Raw genomic sequence first — 17,972 nt, 5'->3', positions numbered from 1 at the left:
AATAGCTACCTTTTCCTTGTGCATCATTACTGCTGCACAAGGTGGCTCTTTCAGTAACAAACGCCTTGGGGGGGGGGGGACAGGTTCCCTTACATTTCAGTTGTTGTGTCAGCGTGGCGGTCGCAGGACACATTGCCGGCTACACAGCTGGGGATCAGCTAACGTTACTGAAACCCAATAACACTGGGTCGTATGTTTTGACTGTGCAGACGGCAGTTCTGAGCCTCAACTGGCGGTGTTGGAGCCCAGGAATTTAAGTTCAGGTGGTAGAAAGATGAACATGTAATAGCAGGCAGGTACTGAGTATGTCACCACGGAACAGACAGACCAACAGTTGAGGGGTTTAATAACAGGAATAGGGTTCTCCTCGCAGGGAGGAAGCAATGGAAAATAACTAGCAATAAAACAGTGCAAAAATATGGGAGTTAAACAATGTAACAGAATTAAGCAGGACTTCTTGTGAAAAGAACACTTATCAGTCTGATGAGGACTTGCTTGGAGGGTCGTCTTCTCCAACGGAGGCGCCGAGAAACAGCGGCACTTGTCTTCCCTCTGTTGTCCGTGGGCAGAGTAGTCTCTGGGAGCCTGCTGCCTGGGGTTTAGGGAGTCAATGTGATATGCACAGGCTCTGAGTCTTTAACTTTTACAGCACAGCAGGAAATCAGGGCTCTGCACTGTTGTCTCAGTGCCGGGAAAACAGGGGCTCTGCACTGTTAAGTCTCTGTACTGTTAATTCTCTGTACCGATACCGCGGGGACTAGGGTGTAGTAGTCTCTAAACGGGTCTCAAAGTGCCCCTCTCCAATCACAGCCGAGTCCGCTTTTATGTACTCACAAGAGGCAGTCTTTCTGGGCAGTCTCTCTCTCTGTTTGTCCTCAGACCGGGAGCTCTCTCTCTCTCTCTTCTGGAGCGCAGCTGCACCCTGCTCTGCACGCGGCTCTGCACGCGGCTCTGCACGCTGCTCTGCAAACTGCTCTGTCTCCTGCGTGCGTCCCTTTCCCGCTCTCTGGCTGCTTCCTTTCTGTCCCAGTCTACCAGTCTCCCCCTAGGGAACCTGCAGCTCAGCTCAATAGTTCCGGGCACAGAGCCGAGAAGGTAACTGCCCCCAGACTCTTCTTGTGCTTTTAACTCCTTACATTCCCCCCCTCTTTCTGCTCGCCATTCCACGGGCAAGATCTTCAGGAGTTCCTGTTGGCAATCTTCCAGTCCTTGCACAATCTGCTGCAGATGAACTCGTCCTGATTGTAGCGAACAGGGGGTACACCAGCTGTTGAACGTTCAGAGCGTCTCAAACCAGCAGGGGCGGTGGTGTCAGCTGCTGTGAGAGGAGTCAAGGCTTCCTCCGATACAGGGGCGGTGGTGTCAGCCGCTGTGGGAGGAGTCGAGGCTTCCTCCGATACGTTGGTAGATTCTGGCACCAGCCCGGTTTCTGGGTTCACTGGGGGAGATTCGGAGTCTTCCTCGTCTTCCACATCTACATTGATCACTGGCGCAGCCGGTGGGGGTGCTGCAGCCAATTGGACTGATTCAGGATCTCGAGAAAAACATGGACGCAACATATTCCGGTGCAGCGTGCGGGTGGGAGTCCCTGCCTCCATTTCGGGCTGGACCTCATAAACGGGACCCCCGTTGCCGAGCCGCCGCTTCACTCGGTACGGCCTCTTCTCCCACCGGTACTCTAGTTTGTTGTGTGGGCGCTTTTCCCTCACTAAGACTCGGTCTCCAGGCCGCAGGGCTGTCCCCTTTTGAGGAGCTATTTGGGGATGCTCCAATTCTTGCAGCCGGTTCTGCACTAGACGTTGAATTGTCCGCAGCCGACGACGATGTTCTTGAACCCAGGAGTACACCCCCGTCCGTGGGTAGTCCTCCTCGGGTTCCAGCGCCAGCTCTGCCAGTCCCTTCCCGGGTCGGCCAAAGAACAGAGAGTAGGGGGTGAATCCGGTGGTGCTGTGTTTACGATTGTTATACGCCCACACCAATTCAGGGACGGACTCAGTCCACTTCGCCTTCTGGTCCTCCTCCAGGGTCCTCAGCATTTGAATCAGAGTGCGGTTAAATCTTTCACAAGCCCCATTCCCCTGTGGATGATAAGGGGTGGTCTGGGACTTATCTATTTTGTACAGTTGGTGAAGCACTTCCATCACTCTTCCGAGGAAGCAGGCCCCTTGATCAGAATGGATGCGCTTGGGACACCCATACACCTGAATGAAATGTTTGCAGATTGCGTGAGCAGCAGACTCGGCAGTCTGGTCCCGCGTGGGCGTCACTACGGCAAATTTAGTAAAGTGGTCTATCATCACTAAACAATGCTCGTAGCCTTGGTGTGCTGGTCCAATTGTCAAGTAATCTATTGCCAGTAGGTCCATGGGGCCAGAAGACCTCACCGTCTCTGTGGGAGCTCGTTGTTCTGGTGGTTTGACCAGCTCACAACTTCTGCATTGCTGACATACTTTATCCACAATGTTCCTTAAGTGGGGGTGATAAAATAGGCGCTGTAACCACTGGAAAGTCTTTTCTGGCCCAAAGTGTGCTCCTTTCTCATGTGCTTCCGTAGCCACCTGGTCTATCAAGGACAAGGGAATCACCGTCTGCCATACAAGACTGAGTTCTGTTTGCAGGAATACCTTCCGGTACAGGATACCATCCCGCAACTCGAGCCTCTCCCACTGGCGTAGCATCTTCAGTACTTCAGGTGACATGGACCTCCTCTCATGTCGATTGGGCATTTGTTCAGACACGACCCACCTTCTCAACTGAGCTAGCTCCGGATCCTCCTGCTGCACTCGGACCCACTCATCGCGGGGCTGCTCCAGCAAATTCACACAGGCCTCTTCCTGTTCAATTTCCCGCGCCGCTGCCACCGTCCTGGCAGTCTCTCCAAAACCTGGAACCTCTACATCTTCCAGTTCTTCATCCTGGCTGGGTGCTGGTTTGCGATAGTTTACTCGGGAGAGGGCATCCGCATGTACATTCTCAGCTCCTCTTTTATACGAAATTCTGTATCGGAACTTGGCCATTCGGGCTACCCAACGTTGTTCTAGGGCGCCTAACTTGGCATTCTCGAGGTGGGCCAACGGATTGTTATCAGTGCGTACATGAACTTCTGAGCCAGCCAGATATTCCGCGAACTTCTCAGTCATTGCCCACACCAACGCCAACAACTCCAGCTTGAATGAACTGTAGTTTTCTGGATTCCTTTCTGAGTCATGCAGAGACCGACTGGCGTATGCGATGACGCGCTCTTTCCCATCCTGCATCTGCGACAGTACGGCCCCGAGGCCCTGCAGGCTCCCATCAGTGTGCAAGATGAACGGTTGTGTGAAGTCAGCGTAGGCCAGCATGGGGGCCTCCGTCAAAGCCTTCTTCAAAGCCAAGAATGCCTCCTCCTGATGCTTCCCCCACTGTATGTTCCTGTTTTTGGCGCAAGAGGGCACTCCCCTCAACAACTCCAGGAGTGGATTAGCAAGGCGGGTAAAGCCTTTTACAAAGCGTCTGAAGTATCCCGTGAGTCCCAGGAATGCACACACATCTTTCACGGTTTTTGGAGTTGGCCACTCTTGTACCGCAGCGATCTTCTCCTGGGAAGGCCTCACCCCCTCAGCGGAGACAACGTGTCCCAAGTATTCAATCTCGGTGCGGAAGAGGTGACATTTCTGGGGTTTCACTTTCAAGCCATACTTCTGTAGCCGACTCAGAACTTGCTCTAGTCTCTGCAGATGCTCCTCAAAGGTGGGGGCAAAGACGATGATATCATCCAAGTAGATCAAAGTGGCTTCAAAGTTCAGGTCTCCCAGACATCTCTCCATGAGTCGTTGAAATGTTCCTGGGGCGTTTGCTAGGCCGAAGGGCATCCGGTCGAACTCATACAGTCCCATCGGAAGGATGAAAGCCGTCTTGGCTCGGTCTTGCTCAGACATGGGCACCTGCCAGTAGCCGCTGGCCAAGTCTAATGTGGAGAAATATCTGGCATTCCCTAGTGCCGTCAGGGACTCCTCTATCCTGGGCAGTGGGTACGAGTCCCACACTGTGCAAGCGTTGAGCCGCCGATAGTCCACACAGAACCGCAGGGACCCATCTTTCTTTCTCACCAAGACTATAGGGGCTGCCCATGGGCTCTGACTCTCACGTATAACCCCCTTCTTCAGCATGTGTGACAGCATTCCCTTCACCTCTTGGTACATCTGTGGGGGTATTTGGCGGTACCGTTCCCGGATTGGTGCCGCATCCCCGGTGGGTATCTCGTGGGTGATGGCCGTGGTACGCCCAAAGTCATCTTCATCTTTGGCGAACGCATCCTGAAATTTCCCCAATACAGCTTCTACCTGAGGTACCTGCTGCGGAGTAAGTTCCGAGAGCTCCGCCCTCATGCGTTCCAGTATCTGGCGCCCTTCTTGCAGTAATCTGGGGTCCGGAGCTGCCTCCGCTTTAACGGTCACCAGCCACGGATCTTCTGGCCTTGCTGTCAGCTGTACCGCCTCAGTGGGGACCAACTCGTCTGGAAGGCCCAGGACTTGAGCGACTTCGCTTCTAGGGGGAAAAGTTGTATCCGTCTCCCCCCAAATTGATGCAGCGCACAAGGACAGTTCCATTCTGCACGGTAGCCAGGGACCGTGCGACCACTATTCCTGACGGCAGCTGGTCGGCTCTGCTGGGCTCAATTTGGACTTCAACCCCCTCCAGCGGGAAGCCAGCTCGTACAGGCAGGGGAAGCACTGTCTGCCCAGGGGGCAACACTTGATTGACTGAGGCGGGGGCGACGACTTTGCCGAGTTCCTTCCCGTCGCTGTAGGCTTCCCGGACCTGGGCGGTCCGTATCAGTTGTTGGAAGACCCTTCTCTGGGGGGTTTGGTCGCTCCATTGTTGTAGGAACTGTTCCGGGGACTCGTTGAAAACAAGGCTTCCGAGGTCTTTTAAAACATTCATGCCCAGGGTCACGGTATGGTCTTTAGCTACCTCTCCATCCACCAGTACCACTCCTCTCCTCCCGAGGTCTTTTCCGCAGACCTCTATGTTCATCCATACCACCCCTGCGACCGGGATGGGCAAGTGATTGGCCGCCATAAGTTTGATCACAGGGCCCCATTCGGGCCGTAGCGCCTCTGTGAAGTGATGGCGGAAATATCTCTCAGGCATGGTGGTCACCTGTGAACCGGTGTCTATCAAGCATCGCACTGCTCTTCCATTGATTTCTGCCCAGACCAAAGGGCACGTGGAAACAAGGCTGTGGGGACTTTTACTCCTCCTCCTCTGTTCTTCACGCTCTGAGCGGCGCCCCTCAAGCTCAGAGCCACCTAGTTTAAAGGAGGATGCGGGGATGGTCGGCTCCGCCGGGGACACCATCGAGCAATGTGGCCTGCCTCTCCACAAGTGTAGCATGTAAGAGGGCTTCTCCTCCTGGTAGTTTCACCCACCCTTCGGGGGGCAGCTTCTCTGTCTCGCACTAGAGGGCCGGGCCCCTCTGCCGGAGTTCTTCTGGAGGCCGCCATTTCTTCACGGACCTGTCTAATCTCCATTCTCAGGTCCTCCACCCACTGGGGAATATTGCCTGCGGTGGCGGTTACCTCCCCGCTCTGCACCCTTCCCACCAGCCCCGTCACTCCCTGTTCTTGTTCTCGCACACGCGCCTCACTGCCAACCTCAGAGAAAGTCATGTCTGGCTTTACTCGCATGCGCTCTCGCAGTGCCTGTTTCATCATTGCGTCACGCAGTCCTGTCACTAGCTGATCTCTGAGCACCACATCAACTGACCCAACCCCTACACCGTCCTTTCGTCTGATAGCAGTGTGAAGCTCCTGTAGGGCGTTCATGAATTGGGTCACGGTCTCCCCCTCCCGTTGTACCCGGTGAAACAGTCGCATGCGGAGTTCCCCTACGTCAGTGGGGTCCCCATGCGTTTCCTCAAGTATGCGCAGCACTTTGTTCAGGGTATCTCTCTCCCGGGGGGACCTATGCATGACAGAATCCCGCGCCTCCCCCTCCAGGGCCATCAATGCAATTTCTGCCTCCAGGGCTGGTGTCATGGGGTGCATCCGCATCATTCCCCGGATACGCTCTGTCCAACTCCACAACATTACATTGTTCCCAGTGAACCTTGGCAAATTATTCAACATGGCTCCCAGGGAAATGCTAGACCTGGGAACTTCCCCAGCTGCTTGGTCTGCCTTGTCCGCGCTACCATGTGACATCCTGCCGACTACGCCAAATGTAATAGCAGGCAGGTACTTAGTATGTCACCACGGAACAGACAGACCAACAGTTGAGGGGTTTAATAACAGGAATAGGGTTCTCCTCGCAGGGAGGAAGCAATGGAAAATAACTAGCAATAAAACAGTGCAAAAATATGGGAGTTAAACAATGTAACAGAATTAAGCAGGACTTCTTGAGAAAAGAACACTTATCAGTCTGATGAGGACTTGCTTGGAGGGTCGTCTTCTCCAACGGAGGCGCCGAGAAACAGCGGCACTTGTCTTCCCTCTGTTGTCCATGGGCAGAGTAGTCTCTGGGAGCCTGCTGCCTGGGGTTTAGGGAGTCAATGTGATATGCACAGGCTCTGAGTCTTTAACTTTTACAGCACAGCAGGAAATCAGGGCTCTGCACTGTTGTCTCAGTGCCGGGAAAACAGGGGCTCTGCACTGTTAAGTCTCTGTACTGATACCGCGGGGACTAGGGTGTAGTAGTCTCTAAATGGGTCTCAAAGCGCCCCTCTCCAATCACAGCCGAGTACGCTTTTATGTACTCACAAGAGGCAGTCTTTCTGGGCAGTCTCTCTCTCTGTTTGTCCTCAGACCGGGAGCTCTCTCTCTCTCTTCTGGAGCGCAGCTGCACCCTGCTCTGCACGCGGCTCTGCACGCGGCTCTGCACGCTGCTCTGCAAACTGCTCTGTCTCCACCACTGCCTGGACGCACTGAGCTGCTTTGTAATGCACTAGCAGCACTTCTCTCACTTGGAATGGAGAAGATGATGGAATTCACCAGTGTGTCTTGGTACTCCCGCATTTTTTGCTCCCGGTTCAACGGTGTGATGAGGCTTTCTACGTTGTCCCGGTAGCGAGGATCAAGGAGGGTGAACACCCAATAATCAGACATGTTGAGAATGTGGGCGATGCGGCGGTCGTTTCTCAGGCACTGCAGCATGTAATCCACCATGTGCTGCAGATTGCCAACTGGCCAAGAAACGCTGTCCCCTGCTGGAGGCGTGATCTCTGCCCGCTCGTCATCACCCCACCCTCGCTGTACACACTGAGTACTGGACAATTGTGTAACTCCCTCCTCTGGACGGATGTCTTCCTCCTCCATTGACTCCTCCTCATCCTCCTCACAAACTGTCCCCTGCCTACGCGTTTGTGAGGAACCACGTGGCGCTGACTGTCCAGAAGATGATGGAAATGGTGAATCCTCATCCTCCACCTCTTCCACAACATCATCCCTTAGCACTTGCAGTGATTTTTCAAGCAGGCAGATAAGGGGGACAGTCATGCTGACTAGTGCATCATCTGCACTCGCCATCCGCGTGGAATAATCGAAGGGACGCAAAACCTGGCAGACGTCATTCATAGTGGCCCACTCTGTGGTTGTGAAGTCTGAACGGCGCGGAGTGCGACTTCTTTGCGCCTGATGCAGCTGGTACTCCATTACAGCTTGCTGCTGCTCACACAACCGCTCCAACATATGTAACGTGGAATTCCACCTGGTAGGTAGGTCACATATGATGCGATGTTCCGGCAGGTGGTGTCGGCGCTGCAGAGCCGCAATGCGCGCTTTTGCCGTGCTGGAACGCCGCAAGTGAGCACACTCTAGGCGGACCTTGTGCAGCAGTGCATCAAGATCCGGATAGTCCCTCAAAAAACTCTGCACGACCAAATTGAGCACATGTGCCAGACATGGGATGTGAGTGAGGTTGCCGAGGCCCAGAGCTGCCACCAGATTTCGGCCATTATCACACACTACCATGCCTGGCTGGAGATTCGCTGGCACAAACCACACATCGCTCTCCTGCTTGATGGCATTCCAGAGCTCCTGCGCTGTGTGGCTTCGATTCCCCAAAGAAATTAATTTCAAGACGGCCTGTTGACGTTTGGCCACGGCTGTGCTCATGTCGGTCGTAACAGGTAAACGTTCATCACGGGTCCATGTGGAGGTGGACTGTGACGGCTCCTGCAGCGATGATTCTGAGGAACTGGTGTAAGAGGAGGAGTCAATGCATACAGAATGGATTCCTGCAATCCTTGGAGTGGGCAGGACACGTCCTGCGCCACTCGCACGATCTGTACCCGGCTCAACGACATTAACCCAATGGGCAGTTAGGGAAAGGTTTCGCCCCTGTCCATGTTGACTGGTCCACGCATCGGTGGTATTCAGTAGCTCGTGTTTTATGTGTCCCTCCACATGCTTGTGCAGGGCAGGGACAGCTTGCCTGCTGAAGTAAAAGCGGCTGGGCACATTGTACTGTGGGACTGCCAATGACATCAAGTCACGGAAGCTGTCAGTCTCCACCAGCCTGAATGACAGCATTTCCAGTGACAGAAGTTTGGCAATGCCTGCAGTCAGAGCCTGTGCTCGTGGGTGGTTTGACGAGAAAGGCCGCCTTTTCTCCCATGCCTGTGTAGAGACCGCAGGTAAAGAAGGATGCAGGGACAAATAGGAGCCAGAAAGCAAATAGCGTTTTTAACTTTCTTTTTAACTTCCAACCAAAAAGATAACAAACGTTTTCCACGCAGGGAACTTATATACAAGAACACAATCTCGCAGTAAATCCCAATTATTATATGGCCGCCCTGAACTATACCCGTAGAACGCGGCAGCGCCTCACTAGTGACGCCCTACTAAGATAAAGTCAACAACGGTCACTTATCAGTGCTGGTTCAGCGATGTAGTCCTGACGGGGAGGCTCCGACAACGCCGTAGTCCTGATGGCGGAGGAAGGAGGTGTCTTCTGGCGACGGGCCCAGGCGTAGAGTCGAGTCCAGAATGTCTTTTGCGGTGCTGCGTTCCCTCCTGCAGGCGGACGTTGATCCGAGGTAACAGCCTCCCAGTCCAGAGAAGAGTCTTTTTGAGGAGGATTAGGAGAATAATCAGTATCAGTCACAGCTGAGACGAAACCATGCGAGTCTGTAGCACTCTCTGGCAAGGTGTTCTCAGGGAGCGCGGTAATACTGTCCCTGAGCTGGTCAGCACTACCCCTATGCCTGGGGGGTCGCTGACGACGAATGCGTCTCTTTTTGGGGGCTCCAGTAATTGCCCGCAGTGTCTGTTGCACGTTTTCCCCCTGCTTCCTGCAAGTCTCACTGCGGCCTGCACACTCACAGCAACTGCGCTGCAGTTTCCTCTCCTCAGAGATTTCCCGCGCTTCTCTGCCCCTGCTTTCGCGCGTTTTGCTTTTTATCCTCTCCTCTCCCTGCGTCACTCTGCCTCCTGTCACATGAGCCTGGCTTCCCATCCACCCCTCAAATCCGTCCCCCGGAACCCCGACTCCCGGCAACAATGGTTCCACCCGTCTGCACAGCTCACCAGGTCCCTGTCCCCTACATTCCCCCACCCTGTATGCTCGCCAGTCCCTGGGCGAGGCCTTCGCACTGACAGGTCGCCCACCTGACGGATTGTTCCACACTTGGGTCTGTCTAGTGTGTAAGTCAGGACTGTAGCGAGTTGGGGGTCTACCGGCAGTAGAACGTTCAGAACGTCGTGGCTCGGGTCCTTGTGTAGGGGGTGTTGGGGGAATGTCGTCAGCGGAAGGGTGACTGGTCAGGGGTAGTGTAGTAGTCGAGATAGGGGGAGTATTTTGACGCCGTTCTTCTTCTTCATCATCTTCTTCATCCCACCAATGGTTGTTGGGGGACTCAGTCGTAGGTGGCTCTTCCCTGATTGCGGATTCCGGGGTGTCCGAGTCAACAGAGCGACACAACCGGAGCATGTTGCGATGAAGAATGCGAGTACCTGTACTTCCGAGGGCCTCAGACTGCACTTCATATACAGGTCCATGCGGGTCTATACGGCGAAGCACCCGATAGGGTGTTTTTTCCCAACGATGGTCTAACTTGTTTTGCGGTCTTTGCTCTCGAACGAGTACTCGATCACCTGGCCGGAACTCTGGGGGTTTTGCTGTAGGGGTGCTCCGATGCTCCACTTCCCGAATTCGAGTGTGTACCAGTCGGTGTAAGGTCTGCAGCCGATGCCGATGATCACGCACCCACGAAGCCATCCCTGTTCGGGGGCCTTCTTCCTCCGAAGACAGTTCCAGATCTGTCATGCCTTTTCCTGGGCGCCCAAAGACCACTTCATACGGGGTGCGTCCTGTGACTTGATGAACTCTATTGTTGTAGACCCACACTAGGTCAGACACGTACTCCGGCCAGCGGGCCTTCTGATCTTGTTCTAGCGCACGCAGCATTTGAAGCAAAGTCCGGTTAAACCGCTCACAAGCCCCATTTCCCTGGGGATGATACGGTGTGGTGCGTGACTTATCAATGCCGTAGAGGCGATGCAGCTCTTCCATGACCTTGCCCAAGAAACAGGCGCCTTGATCCGAATGTATTCGCCTCGGACAGCCGTAAACTTGAATAAAGTTCTTACAGATAGCGCTCGCCGCCGACTCAGCTGTCTGATCACGGGTAGGGATGACTACCGCGAATTTTGAAAAATGATCTACCATAACGAGGCAGTGTTCGTAGCCTTGATGCGCTGCTCCAATGGTAATGTAGTCTATCATTAATACTTCAAAAGGGGCAGACGTCGTGATGCTCTGCACAGGCGCCCTTTCCTCCGGTGACTTGGTTAGCTCACATTGTCGACATTGTCTACAGGCAGTTTGTACTTCCGCAAGCAGCCGAGGATGATAGAACCGAGTTTGCAGCCACTTAAACGTCCTCTTCACTCCGAAGTGTGCCCCAGACTCATGAGCTTCTTTAGCAACTGCGGCCACCACAGGCCCTGGTAAGACCATCTGCCAGGTCGGCTCAGAATCTGCCAGAGCCATGGTTAAGTGGCATAAGAGCCCGTCCTGAAGAGTTAGGCGCTCCCACTGCCGCAGAAGAAGGTTCAGATCTGACGGGAGAATTTGTCCAGGGGTTCTCATGGGCAATAGACCATTCGTTATCCACTGTCGCAATGGAGCTAGTTCCTGGTCTTCCTGTTGTAGCCGTATCCATTCGTCCCGACTCTGAACCAACAGTCCTGCAGCCGTTCCGTTCCCGGTCTGTTCCCGGCTCACAGCCGTCTGAGCAACGCCCCCGATGGCGTAGGGGATTTCTTCTCCCTCCAGCTCCTCATCTCGGTTAGTTCTTGGGGGATTTTTCCGCAGACGAGATAATGCGTCAGCATGAACATTCTCCGCTCCTCGCTTGTAAAGGATACGGTATCTGTACTTGGCCATCCGGGCTACCCAGCGCTGTTCTAGGGCACCCAATTTTGCATTTTCCAGATGTGCCAATGGGTTGTTATCCGTGCGTATCAGCACCTCGGAACCGGCCAGGTACTCAGCGAACCGCTCCGTCATAGCCCACACCACGGCCAGCAGCTCCACCTTGAAAGAACTGTAATTGTCTGGGTTCAACTCAGAGTCATGAAGAGACCGACTCGCATAGGCGATCACTCTCTCCCGCCCATCCTGAACCTGAGACAACACAGCCCCCAATCCCTGAGAGCTGCCGTCGGTGTGTAGGATGAACGGTTGTGAAAAGTCCGCATAAGCCAACACCGGCGGCTCCATGAGAGCTGTCTTCAAGTCCCGGAACGCTGCTTCTTGTGGCTCCTGCCATTGTATCTTCTTTCCCCGTTCCTTGGGGGAGCTTCCTTTCAGCAGGACTTGTAGATTGTGAGAACGGCGAGCAAAATTCTTCACGAAGCGCCGGTAGTACCCAGCGAGGCCCAAGAACGCCCGTACATCTTTAGCGGTCTCCGGTGTGGGCCACTCCTGGATTGCAGCAATCTTCTCCTGCGATGGCCGGACTCCTTCGGCGGACACCACATGCCCCAGGTACTCGATCTGTTCCCGGAACAAGTGACACTTCTGGGGCTTCACCTTAAGCCCGTATTTCAGCAACCGGTCTAGTACCTGTTCCAGTCGGCACAGATGTTCCTCGAATGTTGGGGCGTAGATGATGATGTCATCCAGATAAATGAGAGTGGCCTCGAAGTTCAAATCCCCCAGACACCGCTCCATTAATCGTTGGAAGGTGCCTGGAGCGTTGGCCAGCCCAAACGGCATTCGATTGAACTCAAATAGTCCCATGGGAAGGATGAACGCTGTCTTAGGACGATCTGCTTCTGTCATCGGGACCTGCCAGTATCCGCTGGCTAGGTCTAAGGTGGAAAAATATTTGGCCCGACCCAGCACGGAGAGAGACTCCTCGATACGGGGAAGTGGATAAGAGTCTCGGACGGTGCATGCATTTAGCTTACGATAGTCCACACAGAACCGGAGCGTGCCGTCCTTTTTCCGCACCAGCACGATCGGGGCAGCCCACGGGCTCTGACTCTCGCGGATCACTCCCTTTTGTAGCATCTGGCCTAACAACGTCTTTACTTCCTGGTACATCTGCGGGGGAATCTGTCTGTACCGCTCCCTGATGGGCACTGTATCTCCGGTCGGAATTCCATGTTCGATGGCCGTGGTACAGCCAAAATCATCTTCATGTTGCGCAAACACTTCAGCATAGTGTCCAAGGAGCCGCTGCACTCGCGAGACTTGTGATGGATCCAGACCCGGTAATTCTGCTCGCATATGTTCCAGAATAATTTGACCTTTTCGTAACGCTATCAGCTCAGGATCCTGTGTAGACCGGACACTGACCATCCAGGGATCAGGGGAATCCACCTTTAACTGTAAAGTATCTGGAGGAGGCATCACTTCTAACGGTCGTAACACTTTGGCCATCTCACTTCGGACCCGTAGCACGACATCGTGTTCGTCCACATTCACACATCGCACTGGTACGGCCCCATTTTTAACAGTAGCCAGAGATCGGGCCACCAGCAGTCCTGTGGGCAAAGGGGACGTAAAGGTGGGCTCAACCTGCACTTGCACTCCTTCCAGAGGGATGCGAGCTCGGATGGGCAGGGATATAACAGTCTGTCCTGGGGGAAACGTCACTTCTGCTGTCGGGGAGGTGATTACTTTCCCTAGTATGTCTCCCTCCTGAAAGGTCTCTTGCACACGGACTTCCCTCACTAACTGTCTGAACACGGAGCCTTGAGGTGTACTGGTCCCCCACTGATTGAGTGTCTCTTGTGTGGTCTCCCCTAACACATGTAACACCCCAGTAAAAGTATTCCGCTCTGTGGGGGGTCTCAACATCACTGAATCCCGAGCCTCTCCGTCTAAGGCCATAATGGCCACCTCTGCTTCCATGGCTGGGGTCATAGGATGCATTCTCAACAGCCCCCTCATCCTTTCAGTCCAGCTCCACAACAACATGTTGCTCCCATTAAACTTGGGCAAATTGTTTAACATGGCCCCCAATGAGAGAGAAGCTCTAGGCCCAGCCCCATCCTCCGTATCTTCTGGCTCCTTCTTTGGATCCTGCATCCTGCCGACTACGCCAAATGTAGAGACCGCAGGTAAAGAAGGATGCAGGGACAAATAGGAGCCAGAAAGCAAATAGCGTTTTTAACTTTCTTTTTAACTTCCAACCAAAAAGATAACAAACGTTTTCCACGCAGGGAACTTATATACAAGAACACAATCTCGCAGTAAATCCCAATTATTATATGGCCGCCCTGAACTATACCCGTAGAACGCGGCAGCGCCTCACTAGTGATGCCCTACTAAGATAAAGTCAACAACGGTCACTTATCAGTGCTGGTTCAGCGATGTAGTCCTGACGGGGAGGCTCCGACAACGCCGTAGTCCTGATGGCGGAGGAAGGAGGTGTCTTCTGGCGACGGGCCCAGGCGTAGAGTCGAGTCCAGAATGTCTTTTGCGGTGCTGCGTTCCCTCCTGCAGGCGGACGTTGATCCGAGGTAACAGCCTCCCAGTCCAGAGAAGAGTCTTTTTGAGGAGGATTAGGAGAATAATCAGTATCAGTCACAGCTGAGACGAAACCATGCGAGTCTGTAGCACTCTCTGGCAAGGTGTTCTCAGGGAGCGCGGTAATACTGTCCCTGAGCTGGTCAGCACTACCCCTATGCCTGGGGGGTCGCTGACGACGAATGCGTCTCTTTTTGGGGGCTCCAGTAATTGCCCGCAGTGTCTGTTGCACGTTTTCCCCCTGCTTCCTGCAAGTCTCACTGCGGCCTGCACACTCACAGCAACTGCGCTGCAGTTTCCTCTCCTCAGAGATTTCCCGCGCTTCTCTGCCCCTGCTTTCGCGCGTTTTGCTTTTTATCCTCTCCTCTCCCTGCGTCACTCTGCCTCCTGTCACATGAGCCTGGCTTCCCATCCACCCCTCAAATCCGTCCCCCGGAACCCCGACTCCCGGCAACAATGGTTCCACCCGTCTGCACAGCTCACCAGGTCCCTGTCCCCTACACCTGTACTACCGATGGCTGTAGACTGGGCTGGGAGTGTGTGGATGACTGGGAAAGTGGTGCTGCGGGTGGAATTACAGCGGGTCTCTGGACAACAGGGCCAGAGGTTCTTCCACGGCGATCCTGGGAGGAAGCCGAACCAGCTGCGTGTGAGCTGGAGGAAGAGGCAACACGAGCTGAAGAGGTGGTAGCTGCCGCTGTTGGTTGGCCTAGCTCTTCAGTGTGTTTTTCTAACTCTGCCGCGTGCCTGTTGCGCACATGTTTCCACATGTTGGAGGTATTGAGGTTGCTGACATTTCGACCTCTTTTGACTTTGTGATGACACACCTTGCATTTGACATAGCAAATGTCATCTGCAAGTGCAGCGCCCCAGAGTCCTGGTCGTTGCAGTACTGTGGCTCCGCCACTATGGGGAGCTATGGTACGTCTGATGGCACTGAAGGAGTTCATCTGACCAAGTATCACAGACACCAATGCATTTCACAGCCGGGCCTCCGGGGGGAGCTAAGGGTTCTATTCACTAGGCCACTCCCCACCATAGTGGGTAAACTGGGGGTCAGGCAGGAAGTTAGATTAGAAGCTGACTGGGTTGGAACCAGGCAACACCTTGTGGCAGAGGGTGTTGTGGGGGGGAAGATACAGTAGGGTCTCTGTCAGGGGTGGGATCCTGACAGAGGCTTGGCAACTTGAACGAACGTAACGGGACCGTGCCTGCTCAGGATAGCGGCGGTGCCCAAGGAGGGATCAGAAGTGAAATAGATTGTGCTGAGTGAGAAACGAGATCATCGCAATAGGAGAATACCAGTAGGAGTCGTGCTGTAAGACCGAGGCAACATCCTACTGAGGCGCACAACCGGTGGCCGGAACGCCGAGAGAGTATTATAACATACAGCTTCAAGCAATACTCTAAACAGCGGTAGGACAGTCAGTCTCAGGCGGGCTGTCTAACTCAAATCACCTATGAAGTCTTGGGGGGCAACTTGTGGAGAGGGGCGTCTCTAGGGTCCCGGAAGAGCTCCGAGCCTACCCATCAAACGGGTGCCGTTCCTACCTGAACCTCAGGGAGGGACGGAGGATTAGCAGAACATCATCTAGTCGAGTTGTGAGGGAACTTAAGACACAGACACAACAGTTGTGGGGACTTTCCGTAAGCACAGCAGGGAAGGACCACAACACATAGCGCAAGCAGGAAGGCACAGATTTCCACCTGTGAAGAGAACTCTGGAGGTGCCATTGGACCGGCCGGACTTGCGCAGCCTGGTAAACCGTATTCTGGACTGAGGACTCAGAGATATTCAGTAAAGAGGTAAAGAGACTGCAACCTGGTGTCCTCGTTATTTACCGCGACCTGCACCCCACAACTGCACTGCTACACCACCACTTATTGCACCGGACGTCCCCCACTGACAGACAGGGCCACGGACCGGGTCTAGCCACCGTGACAACCCCAGAGCAGAGACTCAGAGGCCCGGCTCCGGGTACCCCTCGGCCCTGCGGCGGTGTGGGGGCGCTCTAACTTGGCGTCACGAACAGGATCTACTTAAGCCTGAAGAATCGGGTCATGTGTGCCTTGGAACTGTGATTTGTTGTGCTTGGACTGTACTTTATTGCAAGAACTGTGTGCTGCTATTTGCCGCCAAAAGTTCCCGCCAAAAGTCGCCGCCATTGCTGCGCCAAAGGAGAAGGAGGGCGTGCCATGGGAGGAGACTACCAAAGTGGCACCAGAAGCGGCAACTGCCCCCTGCACCTCTTGCTGCAAAGCGGTGACCTGCCACGAAGCAGAGGACCACCCCCTGATCTGGAACGGCGGGAAGCAGGTTACGGAGAAGCTCGGCCCTGGAGAAATGGCGGAGTCCGATACATGCACTGTCACCGATTATCGGACCCTGACGATGAACAGCAAGTGCCAGAACGAGGGAGGAACGGTCCCGGCTTGCCCTCATTCATCAGAGACAGACCCACGTCCACTGCAGCGGGAGGACCCGAAGTCCTTGGAACCGGCAGCGGAGCTGAACCTACCCATTCCGACCTCGGAGCCAATGGAGGAGGAGTCGCGGAAGGCGGAGCCGCCTCCGGAGACCGCATTGGAGGAGCCACGGTCCGGGCTGCAGCCGACTCCAGCGTCCTTGTCAACGGACTGGATCGACATCGGTGGAACTACATCAGGCGCAGGTATGGACGGCGCCCCTGCTCCCCTGCCCGGTCCCGCTCTCGTGACCGATCCTCATCGCAGTAAGAGCCGCCTCCTCTCGGCAGAGCTAGTGGTGTTGCCCCCCGACGCAATGGGGAAGCTGGTACCACCGCTGCCGACCCGGATGGGGGAACCCGTAGACGTGGGCCCGGACGGGGTGATTCTCCAGTGGGACACCCCCCGGATCGGGCCGGATGGAGCTCGGGAGGAAGGTTCCACCCTTGCTGTGCTTACCTGGGAACAATACAAACAGTGTTTGATTCTACATTGGAAAAGACAAAAGGAGGCAGAATTAACTGACCCACCGAGAGTACAACCACCGCCTCTTGCGCGCGGTAGGGGAGACGTGGTAAAGCAGGGAACAGTGTTAGCCTTCCACCCGAAGAGGGGGTGGGGCTCCATACAGGAACCGGGGCTACCAACTGACGTCTTCGTTACCAGCTGCAACGTGAAGACTCCCTGCTGCAGCCGAGATGGTGACCTGTTGCAAAAGGGGGATCAAGTGACCTACACCCGTCATCGGAATGCATACGGATGGTACGCCCTGAACGTTCGCCGCTGTGAACTTGGAAGAGTGTCATCTGTTGCTTCAACCATGATGGAACCGGACGTGACAGATCTTACCAATGTTGCCGCCGTACGTCTCATTGCAGCGACTGAACTGGCGGCTAGGGTCCGCCTTCAGGTTCAGACATCAGGTGGTCTGACCGCACCAAGGAAATCCACCAGTGACACTGGTGCGACATCAGCCGTGGAGCAAGGATTGAAGCCTGCGCAGTCAGAAGGGGTCCACTTTCGGCTGATGTCTTGTGATCTACTATGAGAATAAACCTCGATACCATGAGTATGTATATAGTTACTGTTTCCTGTTTTGCTGCTAAACCCGTTCAGGGTTAACTTTTTAAAGGGATCCCTTTGTTGACCCGGGATCCCTATTGTTGTTTTGTTTATTTTCTCTGAGTTTTGCACAAGTTTTAAAAACTGCCGCAATCATGAACAGTGCATGATACAAACTTCTTGTATATAGTTTGCACCTTATTAAAGGCGCTCCCTACTGGTTTTACTTCAAAAAGGACTCTTTGCGAAGATACCATACCGGAGCCTTTGCTGAGTAAGGACTGGTAGCCTGAGGAGATACGCTACCTCATAAAGACTCGATCCTCTCTTAAAGGGGATGCTCAACTGTGTACTTATGAGTGATACTGTTTTAGAACAGTAATGTGATGATAATGCTTATATGTTGAAGTTACTTGTATTGAACTAGTTGGCTGTAAGACAAAGAAATGTTGATAATGTCCTTTAGAAGAAAGAATGAGAGC

This window comes from Ranitomeya variabilis, chromosome 2 (genome assembly GCF_051348905.1).
Source record: "Ranitomeya variabilis isolate aRanVar5 chromosome 2, aRanVar5.hap1, whole genome shotgun sequence".
Classification (NCBI taxonomy): domain Eukaryota; kingdom Metazoa; phylum Chordata; class Amphibia; order Anura; family Dendrobatidae; genus Ranitomeya; species Ranitomeya variabilis.
This window is presented reverse-complemented; position numbering follows the sequence as displayed.